Consider the following 15767-nt stretch of genomic DNA (forward strand, 5'->3'; position numbering starts at 1 on the left):
GTGGTACATATACACAATGGAGTACTACTCAGCAGAGAAAAACAATGAAAGCATGAAATTTGCAGGCAAATGGATGGAACTAGAAAAAAATCATCCTGAGTGAGGTAACCCAAACCCAGAAAGACAGTCATGGTATGTACTCACTCATAGGTGGATTCTAGATATAAAATAAAGAACAATCAGACCACAACCCATAGAACCATAGAGGCTATATATATATATATATATATATATATATATATATATATATATATATATATATATATATATATATATATAGCATGGAGGTACTTAGGATGACTGTGGCTTAAAATTTCAGTTTACTCAATTATTGAAAAAAAATAGCCAAATGAACTATGAACCAAAGGCTGAGGGGCCCCCAGCTGGATCAGGCCCTCTGAATAGGTGAGACAGTTGATTGGCTTGATCAGTTTGGGAGGCAACTAGGCAGTGGGACCAAGTCCTGTGCTCATTGCATGAGTTGGCTGTTTGAAAACTGGAGCTTATGCAGGGACACTTGGCTCAGTCTAGGAGAAAGGGACTGGACCTGCCTGGACTGAGTCTACGAGGTTGATCGCAGTCCTCGGGGGAGGACTTGTCCTGGAGGAGGTGGGAATGGGGGGTAGGCTGGGGGTAAGGGGAGGGGGTGGGAGGGGGGAGAATAGGGGAACCCATGGCTGATATGTAGAACTGAATGGTATTGTAAAATAATATATATATATATATATAAAGCATATGAAGACACCAGTAAGCCACGAGCCACATGGCAAGGTTTTTAGATTACAGGAGTTGTCTTTGAAGAAAGAATGGCTCCTTTTTTTCCCTGGCTCCTGTAAAGCCTTCAGGGAAATCACCAGAGCTGGCTCTGAACCATGGGACTCTCAACCATCAGAGAAGGTGTTTCTCATGATCCGCCACCACAAGACCACCATCTTCACAGAAGCCAAGGAGTCGAGTACCATGTTCCAGCTAAAGCATGTTGTCCAAGGCATCCTCCAGCGGCCTCCAGAAGAGCAGCGCCTGTACAAGGATGACCAGCTCCTTGATGACAGAAAAACTCTGGGCGACTGTGGGTTCACTAGCCAGACAGCTTCAATACAGGCCCCAGCCACAGTGGACCTGGCCTTCCGAGCAGATGATGCCTTTGAAGCCCTGCACATTGAGCCCTTCTCCAGCTCTCTGGAGCTTCCAGATGTGATGAAGCCATAGGATTCTGGAGGCTGTGCCAATGAACAAGCTGTGCAGTGAGGTTCCCAGGCCTAGAGAGCTATTCCCTCAATGAAGACGATTTGGCTGTCAAAAAAAAAGATTACTTAAATTACAAAATATTTAATGGATGGCTACATCGTTAAATTAGCACCCATTCAATAACACACTATAACATTAACAAAATAACAAATTGTATCCTGTCTTTATTACTAAAACTTCAATTTTCAATTTTTATTTTTGTACAACATAACAAACTTGAAATAACAATGTAAACAAAATTAGGATGGGTCATAAATATAAAAATAAATTAAAATGAAAAGACTTTTAAACTATTTCTACTAAATAATACTAAGGCACAAAAATACAAATATAATTATATACTTCTCAAATTACCTTAAAGGCCATAGGAAATTAAAATATTTTTTAAAAAAAAAGAATGAGTGAGAAGCCTTAGGTGTGGCTGAAAAAATGCAGGAGGGATTCCACCTCAGATTAAATTTTGGCTAACACTTTTCATCATGGAGGCTCTCTTAATGAAGGTTTACATGTTAAGTACATAGACGACATGCTTGTGTTTGGGGGATTACCCTTAATTTTGGTCCCTAAAAGAAACCTGTTATTAAGTAAGTCACAAAGCAGGTGTATTGGGGAAAATTATAAAGGCCACTCCACGTAGTTAAAAGGAAGATTTATTTAGTGGATGACTTACAAATGAAAGAATGGATAGGTCGTGGGGGTCTGGGGAAGGCGTCTAGCAATCCAGCGGTGTTCTCTGGAGCTCTGCACAATCAATCTCCACCATCCAGGGTCCAGGCGCAGAGGGCGCGCCCCGAGCGAGCGCTTGCCCATCCAGCTCTCAGGTTTCCAGCACCTCCCCTCGCCCCGCCTCGTAGGCGTGACAGTTGCCAGAGTCTCAATGGGGGTTGGAGCTTCCAGATCCAAGCTGGAATGACTACCCACTACATCTCCCCCTTTTTGTCTAAATAAGAAGGTTCTAAACTAATACAAGACTATATACAAAGGAATGGTTATCAAATATTGTCCAGAAATAATGAGGGATAATGACCTAGATAAGATGTAACTACAACCAATGCAAACAATATCAAGCAAGAAACACATTCTAAAATCCAGAGAAGTATAGAGCATAGGTAAACGGCATGTTATAAAGATCATTCAAAGGTGTCCTATCCTAAAGAACCTGAATCTAATACTTAATATGTTCTATCTAAGATATTATATATACTAAGTTGTAACTATAACTGCTAGTCTTCAATCCCATCAAAGACCTGAGAAGGAACATAATGGTACTTGAGAAATGGTAGACGGATGCAAGCAACTTCGGGAGTCTTGCAAGAGTAGACCAAGACAGCTAGCAGCCTGGACAGTCACCTAATGTTTCTCAGCATTGTTGGTGCATTCAAATTGGCTACAGGCCTAGAGTATCTGACAGACCATTTTCAGAAGCAGGATTTCTGAAAGACCATCTTACCCTGTCTTGGCAGAGTACAGTGGTCGCTTTCCTTGTGTCCCGCTTGTCCAGAAAGGACAGCATTGCATTTGTACTGTCAGCCATCAAGGCAAGGGCAGTTCTTTGCCCCGTAGGCCATTTTGTGCCAAAAAGACAAACTTCCAAATGGAAATGTCTTAGAAGCCCAACATTCTCTCGGGATCAATTGGTGCAGCCAGGAGCAATTGTGCCTCACGTCAACAGAATTCTAAGTTATTTAAATGCCATATTCTCTAGGTCTATGAAGTGTTTGAAGATTACCTGTCCATCTGACCTATGTATCTGTAAATCTGGATAACCTAACTAACGTAACTATAGAGATGACAGGCATAGGCGACTATAAATCTATAAATCTTATCTACCAAAATAACCTAAGGACTAAGGCTTCACATAAATAAGGTAAACAGTCTATAAGCAAATGTATGGTGAAGAACGATGACTTCAAAATTGTGACAATACACAAGATATTTATAAATGAGGTAGGAATATATAGTACGATATGCAATATGACAATAATCTTAAATATATATCAATATACCAAATATCCTAACAGAAGTAGAACATATATAAAGTATGACAGATATAAATTTACATTTGTATCAATATAAAAATGTTTCAAATAAGAGTAGAAATATATGTACATTATAACAAATATAGTTCTGTATTTGTATCAATATACAAATTATCTTAAACAGGAGTATAAAAATAGTTTACATTTGTATCAACATATAAGAATCTGTAACAGTACAAATTACAGTGCAAATTGTCTAAGGTTGCTATTTTACCAAGTTTGTTTACTAGTATATACAATGATTTACCATCATATCTTATACCTATCCGTTCCATTTCTTCCGCCCCCCCCCCCTTTTTTTTTTTTTTACAATACTGAGTTAATATTTTCTTCCACCCCCAACCCTACAACCGTCATCCATAACCCTGAGAATTATGAAACCTAAGGGAGAAGGGGCGTCGTTTTCTTAGAATTGCTTCCTGCCGTTTAGGGGGTGATGTTATCTCTGTTGGGTACTGTGAGAAAGCTCAGATAGTTAAATCTCAGTTAGACTAACTGTAGGTTCTGCAGCAAGTTTTAGAGTAATGGGTAAGATTGTCTGAAATTCTGGCAAGAAGTGTAGTATGATGATGATTACCATGGCATCATTCTGGATTGGGTAGAGTTGTTGTTGTTGGGGCCCCATCTTCCTTCTTGTGACTTCTGAGATTGCTATTGGGAAAACTTATTTGTTATCAAAAATGGGAGGTTTGGATTTAAAGAGGACATAGCATGTAAGAAAGGATTCTGAGAAATCAAGAGTAAGCATGGAGAGAATTAGAATTAGAAGACAATGGTCCCTTTTATTGGTTTCCTTCTGTCTCACACCAGAGGGCTCTTCTGATGTGGGACTGAAGAATCTCTTAAACTTTTCTTTTAGCAATATGCTTGGGTTTAGAGAAGGAGTGAGCCAATTCCATCTCCAAAGCCAGCTTGGCTATAATTGAATTGGAACCACAACTTTTCTAGATTGATAGAGAGAAAGATGTTAGACAGTGAGATTTTACCATGTGTAGATTGGTACCAATAGATTCTTCCTTTCTGCTCTAAACATCCGGATATCCAAGGCCTTATGAGTTTTGGAAGATGGGTATTTCCATTATCCTGGAAAGACAAAAACAGAACCCTACCCCACCCTTTGATTGTTAAATTTTTCTTACAACTTGTAGAGATGTCACATTGGTGGATGATCTTTTACTTCTCTTCATCAAGGGGTTTTTCCTGTTCGAATCGGATTTTTATTAATTTTGTTGGTATCCATAGCTTTTCTTCTCCTGCAGAAACAAAGGCAAAACCCCTTCCCCAACGTAGAACATATCCAGGTTTCCATTCTGAGGTCAGCACATCCTTGAAATAAACTGGTTGGTTTAGCTCAGGAGTTTTGTCTATCGTCCAATGTCTCTCTGCAGCTGTTGTTCCTTTCTCATTAGCATTGAGAAAATTCAAGGTTAATAAAGCACTATGCAGTCTATTTCTAGGAGTCATTGTTACCTGTTGCTGTTTATTTAGCATATCCTTTAAAGTTCGATTGGATCTCTCTATGACTGCTTGGCCTGTGGGATTGTGTGGTATACCTGTAACATGCTTTATATTATAATAAGCAAAGAACTGTCTCATTTTATTGGAGACATATGCTGGGGCATTGTCTGTCTTAATTTGTACAGGTATTCCCATGATGGCCATAACTTCTAATAGGTGTGTAATCACAGAATCAGCCTTTTCAGAACTCATAGGAGTTGCCCATTGAAATCCTGAATAGGTGTCAATGGTATGATGTACATACTTTAATCTTCCAAATTCTGCAAAATGAAACACATCCATCTGCCAAATTTCATTTCTTTGTATACCTTTTGGATTACTCCCTGCAGGTAATGGAGTTTGGTTATAGATGGAACAAGTAGGACATTTTTTCACAATATCCTTAGCCTGTTGCCAAGTGATGGAGAAATCCTTCTTCAAACCTTTGCTATTTACATGGTGTTTCTTATGACATTCTGAAGCTTCTAGTACATTACCTATTAGTAACTGATCAATCTCATCATTACCTTGTGCTAAAGGTCCTGGTAGACCTGTATGGGATCTGATATGTGTTATATATATAGGATGTTCCCTTTTTCTGATGATTTCCTGCAATTGTATGAATAATGAAGTTAATTCTGTATTATCAGGAATAAATTCAGCAGTTTCAATATGTAAAACAACTCTCTCTGCATATTGAGAGTCAGTGACTATATTGAGGGGTTCTGTGAAGTCCATCAGTACCATAAGAATGGCATACAGTTCTGCCTTTTGTACAGAGCTATATGGACTTTGTACCACTTTACTTAAGTCTCCTGATTTATATCCTGCTTTCCCTGATTTATTTGCATCAGTGTAGAATGTGAGGACTCCAGAAATTGGCTTTTGTCGTACAATGTGAGGAAGGACCCATTCAGTCTTCTTTATGAATTCTATTCTCTTGCTTTTGGGATAGTGGTTGTTAATCTCTCCCAAAAAGTTACTGCAGGCTCTCTGCCAGTATTCATTATCTTTCCATAGTGATGAAATTTCCTCATTAGTTAATGGTACTACAATTTCTGCTGGGTCCATTCCTGTCAACTGACGAAGTCTTAATTTACCCTTTTGAATCAAATCAGAGATCTTTTCTATATAAGTCTTTAATTTCTTATTTGGTTTACGTGGTAGGAATATCCATTCCAATATAATATCTTCCCTCTGCATCAAAATACCTGTTGGGGAATGTCTGGAAGGGAATATGACAAGAATGCATTTAAGTTCTGGATCCACACGATCCACATGTGCTTCTCGAATTGTCTTTTCTACTAGAGCCAATTCCTTCTCAGCTTCGGCTGATAATTCTCTTGGACTATTTAATTCTTTGTCCCCTTCTAGAGTATTAGCCAAATTTTTTAGTCCATCTTTGGGTATTCCCATGATACCCAGTAAGTTGGAAATGCTTCCTAATAACTTTTGAAAATCATTAAGAGTCTTCAATCTATCTCTTCTTAGTTGTACCTTTTGGGGTCTAATTTTTTGTAGCTCTATCTTATATCCTAAGTAATTAATAGAATCTCCTCTTTGTATTTTTTCAGGAGCAATTTGCAGTCCCCAGCGAGGCAAAACTTTTTTTACTTCTTCAAACATGCTTTCTAATGTATCTAACTTTGGATCAGCTAATAGGATATCATCCATATAGTGATAAATTATGGATTGTGGAAACTTTACACGAATTATCTCTAATGGTTTCTGCACAAAGTATTGACACAAAGTAGGGCTGTTTAACATTCCCTGTGGGAGGACCTTCCATTGATATCTCTTGACTGGCTGAGAATTATTATAATTAGGTACTGTGAAGGCAAACTTTTCTCTATCATTTTCCTGTAAGGGTATGGTAAAGAAACAGTCTTTTAAGTCAATAACTATTATAGGCCATTCTTTTGGTAGCATAGAGGGCAAGGGGATCCCAGTCTGTAGGGAGCCCATTGGCTGAATTACTTTATTAATAGCTCTCAGATCTGTCAGCATTCTCCAATTACCAGATTTTTTTTAATAACAAATACAGGAGAATTCCAAGGACTGGTAGATTCTTCAATGTGTTGAGCATTTAACTGCTCTTGAACCAGCTGTTCTAAAGCTTGTAGCTTCTCTTTTGTCAAAGGCCATTGTCCAACCCAGACAGGTTTATTAGTTAGCCATTTTAAAGGTAAGGCAGTTGGTACTTCTGAGAGTTCAACAACGGTCGTGCTCTGTTTGTGAACAGCCTGAATGGTTGGTGACTGATTTTTATAGCATGTTATGATATTATTCCTAGAAACATGCATTGGTCTGTATTCCTTTTCTGAAAGTGTAGGAATTTTAATCTGGGTATTCCACTGTTGTAACAGATCTCGGCCCCAAAGATTTACTGCTACATTTGCTACATATGGCTTCAGCCTTCCTCTCTGTCCTTCTGGCCCTATGCATTCAACCCATCTCGAACTCTGTTTTATCTGAGATAGGGTGCCAATCCCTAACAGTTGGACATCTACCTCTTGAAGAGGCCAATTCGGATGCCATGATTTTGGTGTAATTATAGTCACATCTGCACCTGTGTCTACCAGGCCCTCCAGAACCAGGCCATTAATTCGAATTCTAAGCTTTGGTCTTTGTTCATTTATGGAAGTCTGCCAAAATATTTGTTTTACAGTGTTCTTTGTAAACTGTGATCCATCTATCAAAGCTGTTTTATCATCCATTGCAGTATCGGTTTTTACATTAAGCATTGGTTTATTCAGTTGTCCTGGAGAGGAATTTCTTCCACAGTGGCTGGGAATGTTCGTACTACATTTGATTTGGGGGCCTGCAAGAGGCCCCCTGAGGCGTTTCCCGCCAGTAAAGGGTTGCCTCGTATATCTATTTTTGATCTGCACTCATTGGTCCAATGTTGGCCTTTGCCACACCTTCTACATAATCCAGGAGGTGGTTGGGGTCTCCTGTTTAGGCTATTCCTAGAAGGAGTATTACTCCTAGGAGTACCCCACGTACAGTTTTTACTTATATGCCCTGGTGTACCACACTTAAAACATTTGGTACCACGGGGCCTTCTTTCACCTCTGGGATTTGTCTCTCCTATCCAAGCCTCATTACTGTAGTTAAGAGACTGAACACCATTAGTGTACTGAATCCATTCTTCCAAAGGAGCTGATCTGATCTTTAGTGGTGTAAGTATTCTTCTGCATTCTGCATTAGCATTGTCGAATGCCAAGGACTCAGTTAATATTTTCTTAATTCTTTATCTGATATAGCTTTTGTTATAGCTGTGTTCAGCCTTTGTAAAAAATCAGTGAAAGATTCATGTGGTCCCTGAAATATCTTTGTGTATACCTCAGTTGGTTTTCCAGGTTCTGGAATTTTTTCCCAAGCATTTAGAGCTGCTGTACGGCATAGGGATATTGTATGCTCATCATAAGTGGCTTGTACATTCCTGTCAGCAAAACATCCCTCACCAAGTATTTGATCTTGGGAGATCACAAAACCTCTGAGTTTACCTTGTTGTTCTAAATTTTTTGCCTCTTCTCTCAACCAGCTCTTCCACTGTAGCTGCTGGCTATATTCTAGAACAGCTGAAATTAACTGATGCCAGTCATCTGGGATGATTCTATGTGAGGTAGACCATGAATTTAACATCTGTTTTACGTATGTGGATTGTATCCCATACGTAACTACTGCTTCCTTTATATTTTTAAAGTCCCTTGTTGAAATTGGTTGTAATGTATATGTCATATATGGCTCTGGGTGTGTGTCATCTGCTGGCTTCTCATGGACGATAACAGGATAAGCCATTGTATGAGAGCTGTTTGGAGATGTTACAACCTCTATGGTCTTGACCTTCTGCTTATTAGTTCCCTTGTCATTTTTACTGAGAGTTTCTTCTAGGGCTTGCAAACGAGCACCTAGGGTCTGTTCTAGGGAGTGAACCTCCTCTCGTGCAAGGGACTCCAGATTTCTCATGGAATCATAGACATTTTTATTTTCCTCAGAAGCACATGATTCCATGGACCTTATCTTATCAATTAATGATAATCTTTCTTCCTTATGCAATGTCTGAGTAGCCATAACTTCACTCTGGAGAGTTAGTGTTCTATCCATTAGATATTCATATTTATTATCAATAAAATCAATTTTGGGTACAAGCCTGTTTTGTAAATCCTGATTAGCAGATTCTAGAGAAAGAATCTTTTCCTGTAAGCCTTCATTACTATCTTTTAAAGCAGATTCCAGAAAGAGAATCTTTTTCTGTAAGCCTTCATTGCTATCTTTGAAAGCAGATTCCAGAAAGAGAATCTCTTTCTGTAAGTCTTCCTTGCCATCTCTTAAAGCAGATTCCAGAAAGAGAATCTTCTTCTGTAAGCCCTCACTGCTATCTTTGAAGGCAGATTCCAGAAAGAGACTCTTTCTCTGTAAGTCTTCATTGCTATCTTTTAAAGCAGATTCCAAAAGGAGAATCTCTTTCTGTAAGCCTTCATTGCTATCTTTGAAGGCAGATTCCAGGAAGAGAATCTTTTTCTGTAAGCCCTCATTGCTATCTTTGAAGGCAGATTCCAGAAAGAGATTCTTTTTCTGTAAGCCTTCATTGCTATCTTTTAAAGCAGATTCCAGAAAGAGAATCTTTTTCTGTAAGCCTTCATTGCTATCTTTGAAAGCAGATTCCAGAAAGAGATTCTTTTTCTGTAAGTCTTCATTGCTATCTTTTAAAGCAGATTCCAGAAAGAGAATCCTTTTCTGTAAGCCTTCATTGCTATCTTTGAAAGCAGATTCCAGAAAGAGATTCTTTTTCTGTAAGTCTTCATTGCTATCTTTTAAAGCAGATTCCAGAAAGAGATTCTTTTTCTGTAAGTCTTCATTGCTATCTTTTAAAGCAGATTCCAGAAAGAGAATCCTTTTCTGTAAGCCTTCATTGCTATCTTTGAAAGCAGATTCCAGAAAGAGATTCTTTTTCTGTAAGTCTTCATTGCTATCTTTTAAAGCAGATTCCAGAAAGAGATTCTTTTTCTGTAAGTCTTCATTGCTATCTTTTAAAGCAGATTCCAGAAAGAGAATCCTTTTCTGTAAGCCTTCATTGCTATCTTTGAAAGCAGATTCCAGAAAGAGATTCTTTTTCTGTAAGTCTTCATTGCTATCTTTTAAAGCCTGTATCAGTCCCAATAATGACTCATCTTTGTTCTTATTATTAAAGCAGTGTTTGAACACTGTGTGAATTATTACGATGAATGCCAAAATGGTACAGGCCAAATATGCCTGAGGAAGGTCATATATTTCCAGGAGAATGTCATTCATCATACAGGCAAAAAGGTTTTTAAATTCTTGTGAGGTAATGTTGTCAGCCATATTACAAGAATTACTCAAAATTTGTTAGTCAATTTTAAGATGTAAAATTATCAAGTACTTTTACTTGAAATAAAATGCTGGTTTGCTTATCTTACCTTTCTGTGGTATGGGGGGTGTAGTAGCGCTTTTCAACCAGCAGGCGGTGCTGGTACAGCTCCAAAGCAGGGCCTGCTGGCGACCTTGGCTGGCGGCAGCTGGAGGCAAATGGCGGGATGGCCGGGAGCCGGGTGCAGATACCTCACTCGCAGCGGTTTTTCACTGGTCTCGGGGCTAAGCTAGGGAGCTAAGACCGGACTAGCTGCTCCCCTTTTCGGGAATGGACTGGTTATATGGAACTTTGCAGGCGGGTTTAGGTACCCGCCAGCCGGGGAACAGGCTGAGGGCAGGAGCCGCCCAGACCTTTGGAATTTGACCCACGTGGGCGCCAGATATTGGGGAAAATTATAAAGGCCACTCCACGTAGTTAAAAGGAAGATTTATTTAGTGGATGACTTACAAATGAAAGAATGGATAGGTCGCGGGGGTCTGGGGAAGGCGTCTAGCAATCCAGCGGTGTTCTCTGGAGCTCTGCACAATCAATCTCCACCATCCAGGGTCCAGGCGCAGAGGGCGCGCCCCGAGCGAGCGCTTGCCCATCCAGCTCTCAGGTTTCCAGCACCTCCCCTCGCCCCGCCTCGTAGGCGTGACAGTTGCCAGAGTCTCAATGGGGGTTGGAGCTTCCAGATCCAAGCTGGAATGACTACCCACTACACAGGTGTGAAGAATAGTGTGTGTGTGTGTGTGTGTACACCTGTGAGCACACACAAGTGTGGACACAAACATTTAAAAGCAAACAGGACATGTCCTTATACAGTTTATTTCCACCAAAAAGCCTAAATGTTGGAATCTTTTTACTTCAGGAAGGATCTTGCAAGATGGATGGGTGTGTCAGAGGCAGATGTGCTGGTCAGTATTCTAAAAATAATAATATTTGGTGAGGGCTCCACATCTTGTGACGTTGTCTAGAGGATAATTATAGCAGAAGAGTAGGACCCTGAAGTTGTATCCCAAGGACGCCAGACAAGTCCATAGCCGGGCTAGGCTCAAGATGATGAAAGACCTCCATTTTCTCAGGTAGGAAATGCCAACCTGGACACCTGAAAACATAAGTGGCCACGGTTCTTTGTCTGTCCCTTGGAGGATATAGTGTGTTCTCCATGACCTTCTGAAGGCTGTGCAGCCCGCATGCCTCACTTAAGTGAAGAGACCATGTTCTTCTCCACTTTCAACTCTTTCACTCTGCATGTCTCAGAAAACCTTTTCTCAGACTTGTTTTGTTCTAGTCTGTAAATGTCACATGCCTGGCTTAGTTCTCAATCAATACTGGGACCAGGAGGCTCAAACGTCCCATAGACCTTTTACCTGTCTTTTGTTGATTATGAATGTGAACTCTGCTCATCATTACAATCATCCCTGGCTTTTCCAGACCACATGTCCTCAAGGGAAAAGGCCTATAGACTGTATACTTGGAGGCTAGGGAGGAAGCATAGAGCAGGAAGAAGTGCCCTTTGTCTCATAAAATGTGCATTCTGGATACTCACAAAAGGCTACCACCATGGATCCTTTCACAGACAGCTTTGGGCCTTGAGATAGTTCTCCGGGGTTTTTGATACTTTTCAACACACAGCAGGGACCAGGAACAACCCACTAGCTAGATCTGCATTCTCTCCTGAACAAATGCTTTAAAAATATCAATTGATGCAGAGAAGAGTCAATATTCTACGTCTGTCCCATAGCTGAAGGACTGTGTGTGGTGGTACATGTCATAAGGTGCTTCATGAGGGTTTTTTGACTGTTTCCATGAGAACAAAAACCTGTTGATTCCAACATTCTGAACAATCAGTACACACTTGAGGTAAGTCTTCAGTCTTTCTTGGGGTTAGATAGATAAACAGTTCCTGGGCAATCAGAAACGTGGTGCTTTTCTAGGGGAGTAGCTCTGTCCTGGAGCACATACCTAGCACACACTGGCCCAGGGATGGAATCCATATATGTTCTAAAATGTGAGTAAAATTGAGCCAGTATACATGGTTACAGGATGTGTTCTTCAGTGGTGGTACAGTTCAGTGTACTAAAGCAACCCTTTCTTCTGCTTGAAGGATTGGTTTAGGACCAGGAGAGCCAGTTTCAGAAGAAGCAATAGAATGGTGATGCTGATCAATGCACCACCTGGTCCCCAGAACAATGATCCCTGGAGATTTTAGAGCAGCCCTTGACTGCCAACTCTGTCCAAGAACCAGATGTCATGGAACCTGGCCCTGCCCCCAATATCTGGACCACCCGTGCTGGCCATGACATCGTTTTCTTCCCTGCAATTATCTCAGCAATCAAGAGGTGGATTCTCAGTATGTTGGTTCCATTGTTTTCAGGTTACAAAAATGTGGCTATAAGTATTTGAACCATAGTAACCTATTCAAGAAATGACATTTATTGTAGGAGATGACCCTGGCAAGCTGTGGTCACTGTGCCATGACAAGTGAGGAAGATTTCCAGGTGTTATGCAACTTCTTGCTGAACCCACATGATTCTCTGCCCCCTCATCATGGCCTTGTCAACTCACTCCACCTCTGTGGAACAATTATTTGTAATGCCAGGTGGGGCAAGTCCCTAGCACAGGTCACTGTGTTTCTAGTCATGGCTGTTCACATCCACACTCTAGTAAGTCCCACCTTAGACCGAGGTGGAAATTTCCCAGAGACTTGTCCCAGGTTTGACAGTGGGAGGAAGGGGTACATGATGTGTGGACATCCAGGGCACTAAGAGCCACACTGGCCAGAGTCCTGATGCTTGAGAGGGAGAGGAGAATCCATCCATCCAGATCACATGGAGGTTTCTGACTCATTTCTTCCATTCCAGGTCAGGGAGCATATGGTCTCACCCTCTCCTGCTCAGAGATCTTGACTAATATGTCTTCTCCCTGCATTTTGTCACCTGCCTTGGAGAACCCTCAGTAATCAAGATTCCAGAGACCTTTGCTTCATAGCAGCTCTAATTTGTATACAAGGTTGAGCCTCTAGCAATGTTCTGGAACAGTCAGTCAGTGCATAGCAAAGTTGTACTTCTTCTTTGCATATGTGAAGCTGCAGGTCCAAATAAAAAAGTCCATCTTAGTGATATGGAGAGCTATGGCCTAGGTGTACAGACCCAAACTTACTGCATGGTGTTGTCCAAATACCATGCTCTCCTGCCCTTGCAATCCTTAGTCTATATTCAGTCTCTGGGAATGTGAGTGATCCAGGGACCTTGCCTGCTGCAGGTACATGCTAGTTTGCATTTGAGTCTTTATGATGTCTACCAGCATGCTGATTTGAGAGCCCTTGCTGTTGTAACAGGTATCAGAATTTGACTAGTGCTGCGTCTATGGCCCTGAACCTGAGGTCTCCCCTTTTCAGGTCTAGCAAATAATATTTCAGGACAGATAACCAGTTCCCCTGGCTTTAAGAATCTTTCCCAGTCATCCTCATAGCCCCTATGCCTGTGAGCAAGGGGTCTGACAGAGATGTCCCATTACACATGAGAGCTCCACCTTCTCTTGTGTGCTGCTGCACATGGACCATCTGTGGGTCTCTGTACTAACCATCACCTACTGCAAAGAAAATCCACCCTGAGCTCTCCAGGAGATATGATGTACATGGTGATGTACAAGCTGATGGGCCCAGCAGCCTTGGATCTCCTGTTTTTCTTTGGTCAGGAAGAGCAGGAAGGGACTCTAGAAGGAGGAATAAAGTCTGAGCACAGCCCCTAGCCCCAGGCTGTGTAGGCTGCATTGAGCTCAGTGCTTATTCTACAGTCCCATGGGTTTTGGAATAGTCTGAAAACTGTTCTCGGTCTTGTAAAGGTGGAGTGAAAGCAGTGGATTCCAGGAGTCTCAGATTGTCTCCAGGGAGCCTGAGTCCCTGGTTGCTTCTGGCTTCCACTGTTTCTCTGTAGGAAGAAGAGTTCTGACACCAGTGAGGCCCTCTCCTCCTCCCTAATACGCCCACAGTCCTTCACATGTACACACGGCTGCAGCTGCCAATACCACCACGGCCTCTGCTCCTAATTGACTCCTGGATGATATTTTGCAGTCAGCTTTATCTAAGGATAATCGCAAAGGGCTCATGGTGGGGACAAAACTTGGAGAAGCAGAGAGAGGGGGAGGAGGGAGGGAGGGAGAGAGAGAGAGAGAGAGAGAGAGAGAGAGAGAGAGAGAGAGAGAGAGAGATGGGTTCACTGGGGCCCTGGAGGCATCAGGAGGAAGGGTCCTGAGGCTCCACATTGGATGTTTCAGCAAGAGATGACTTTCAGTTCCATTCGGGCCCTTGCCACCAATCTTCAAGGTACAGAGTATTATCTGCTGACCTGCTCCAGTACCTGGCTGCCACATCCAGTGGCTACAGTCTTCTCACTGGGGCTGATGCTCCAAAAACTGAGTTGTACTGTTGACACTCTTCCTGGGGAGACAGGAGAAACTGGGAACAAACATCTACTAAGCCCAGTTGGAGCTATTCAGCCTTTTACTTTCTGTGTCTTAACCATCTCTCCCTTATTATGAAATGTTTCACCTCCATTTGGAATGTCTTGTGTCTTCAGGAGCTTTCCTCCAAATGGAATGTCTTATCTTGGAGGAAACTGCTACACAAAATGTGTATCCATCTGCAGGGCCAGACCCTTTTGAGGCATCCTCTAGGTGACCACATGTCTGGCTCAGGTTTTGACTGCCCTTCCTATCAATTAGATGAGGCTCCACTTTTCTGAGGCTTACATCGCTGTGCAAGGGACCAGTTGTGTGTCTGTGAGAGGGCACCTTCATAAAACATGGACAGAGACTGTGGGGAGACCAGGTAAATATGTGTGAAAAGGGATCTGTGTTTCTGACAGCCGACTACATGTGACTGGCTGGGAGCTGTCTAAGAGAAAGAGCTTTCATCGACACTTTAGAAGTGAAGAGTTTCTACTGTTAATTGAGGGCATTTTGTAAACATCCCTTCCCTCAGAAATCCCAAATCCATACACAGCTTCTTCCTGAAATCATGAGGCTCAGTTTCTATGACTTCCCTTGTAACTTTTCCAAGGGTTGCACTGGCTTTTTTGCAGTGCTGCACAACACACTGTAAACATAGGACCAAAATGTCACTGCTGAAGGTGGAGGTCAGAGACTGGCCTGTGCTTTCAGAGTCCTTGAAGACTCTTGAACAGACACGCACAGAGCTGACCCTGTCCACTCAATGTTCATCTCATGTGTCATAGAGACTAGGAAATGTGGGGTCTGGGATGTTGAGAAATTATCCAGTCTTCACCTAAGCCTCATGTGCTCATTGTGAGTACCCCCCCTTTCCCACTCTCCATGCTAAAATCAGCCTGCAATCTCCCATAGAACCATTCCTAAGGTGTTCTGTGTGGTCCAAGAGCATGGGCCAGGGCAGGCAGCCAGGTCTGAGCAGGTCTTCTAAAAGTAAGATTCACTGTCCTTCCCCCATCCCATGCTTGGGCCACGCCCCAGCCAATTCTCACTTCAGAGACCCACCCACTAATGTAGGAAGCACTCAGAAAGCCAATAGCAATCTTGAAAGAGGAGGGCCTGAACCTTTGTGACAGCAACCTACTGAAAGCCCC

The 15767-nt window shown here is 41.8% G+C and overlaps 1 pseudogene; it reads left to right on the plus strand.

Moving 5' to 3' along the window:
• The first annotated feature begins 906 nt into the window (after positions 1–906).
• Positions 907–1209, plus strand: LOC102916398 (elongin-B pseudogene; annotated as a pseudogene).
• Positions 1210–15767: the final 14558 nt, after the last annotated feature.

This window comes from Peromyscus maniculatus, chromosome X (genome assembly GCF_049852395.1).
Source record: "Peromyscus maniculatus bairdii isolate BWxNUB_F1_BW_parent chromosome X, HU_Pman_BW_mat_3.1, whole genome shotgun sequence".
NCBI lineage: Eukaryota > Metazoa > Chordata > Mammalia > Rodentia > Cricetidae > Peromyscus > Peromyscus maniculatus.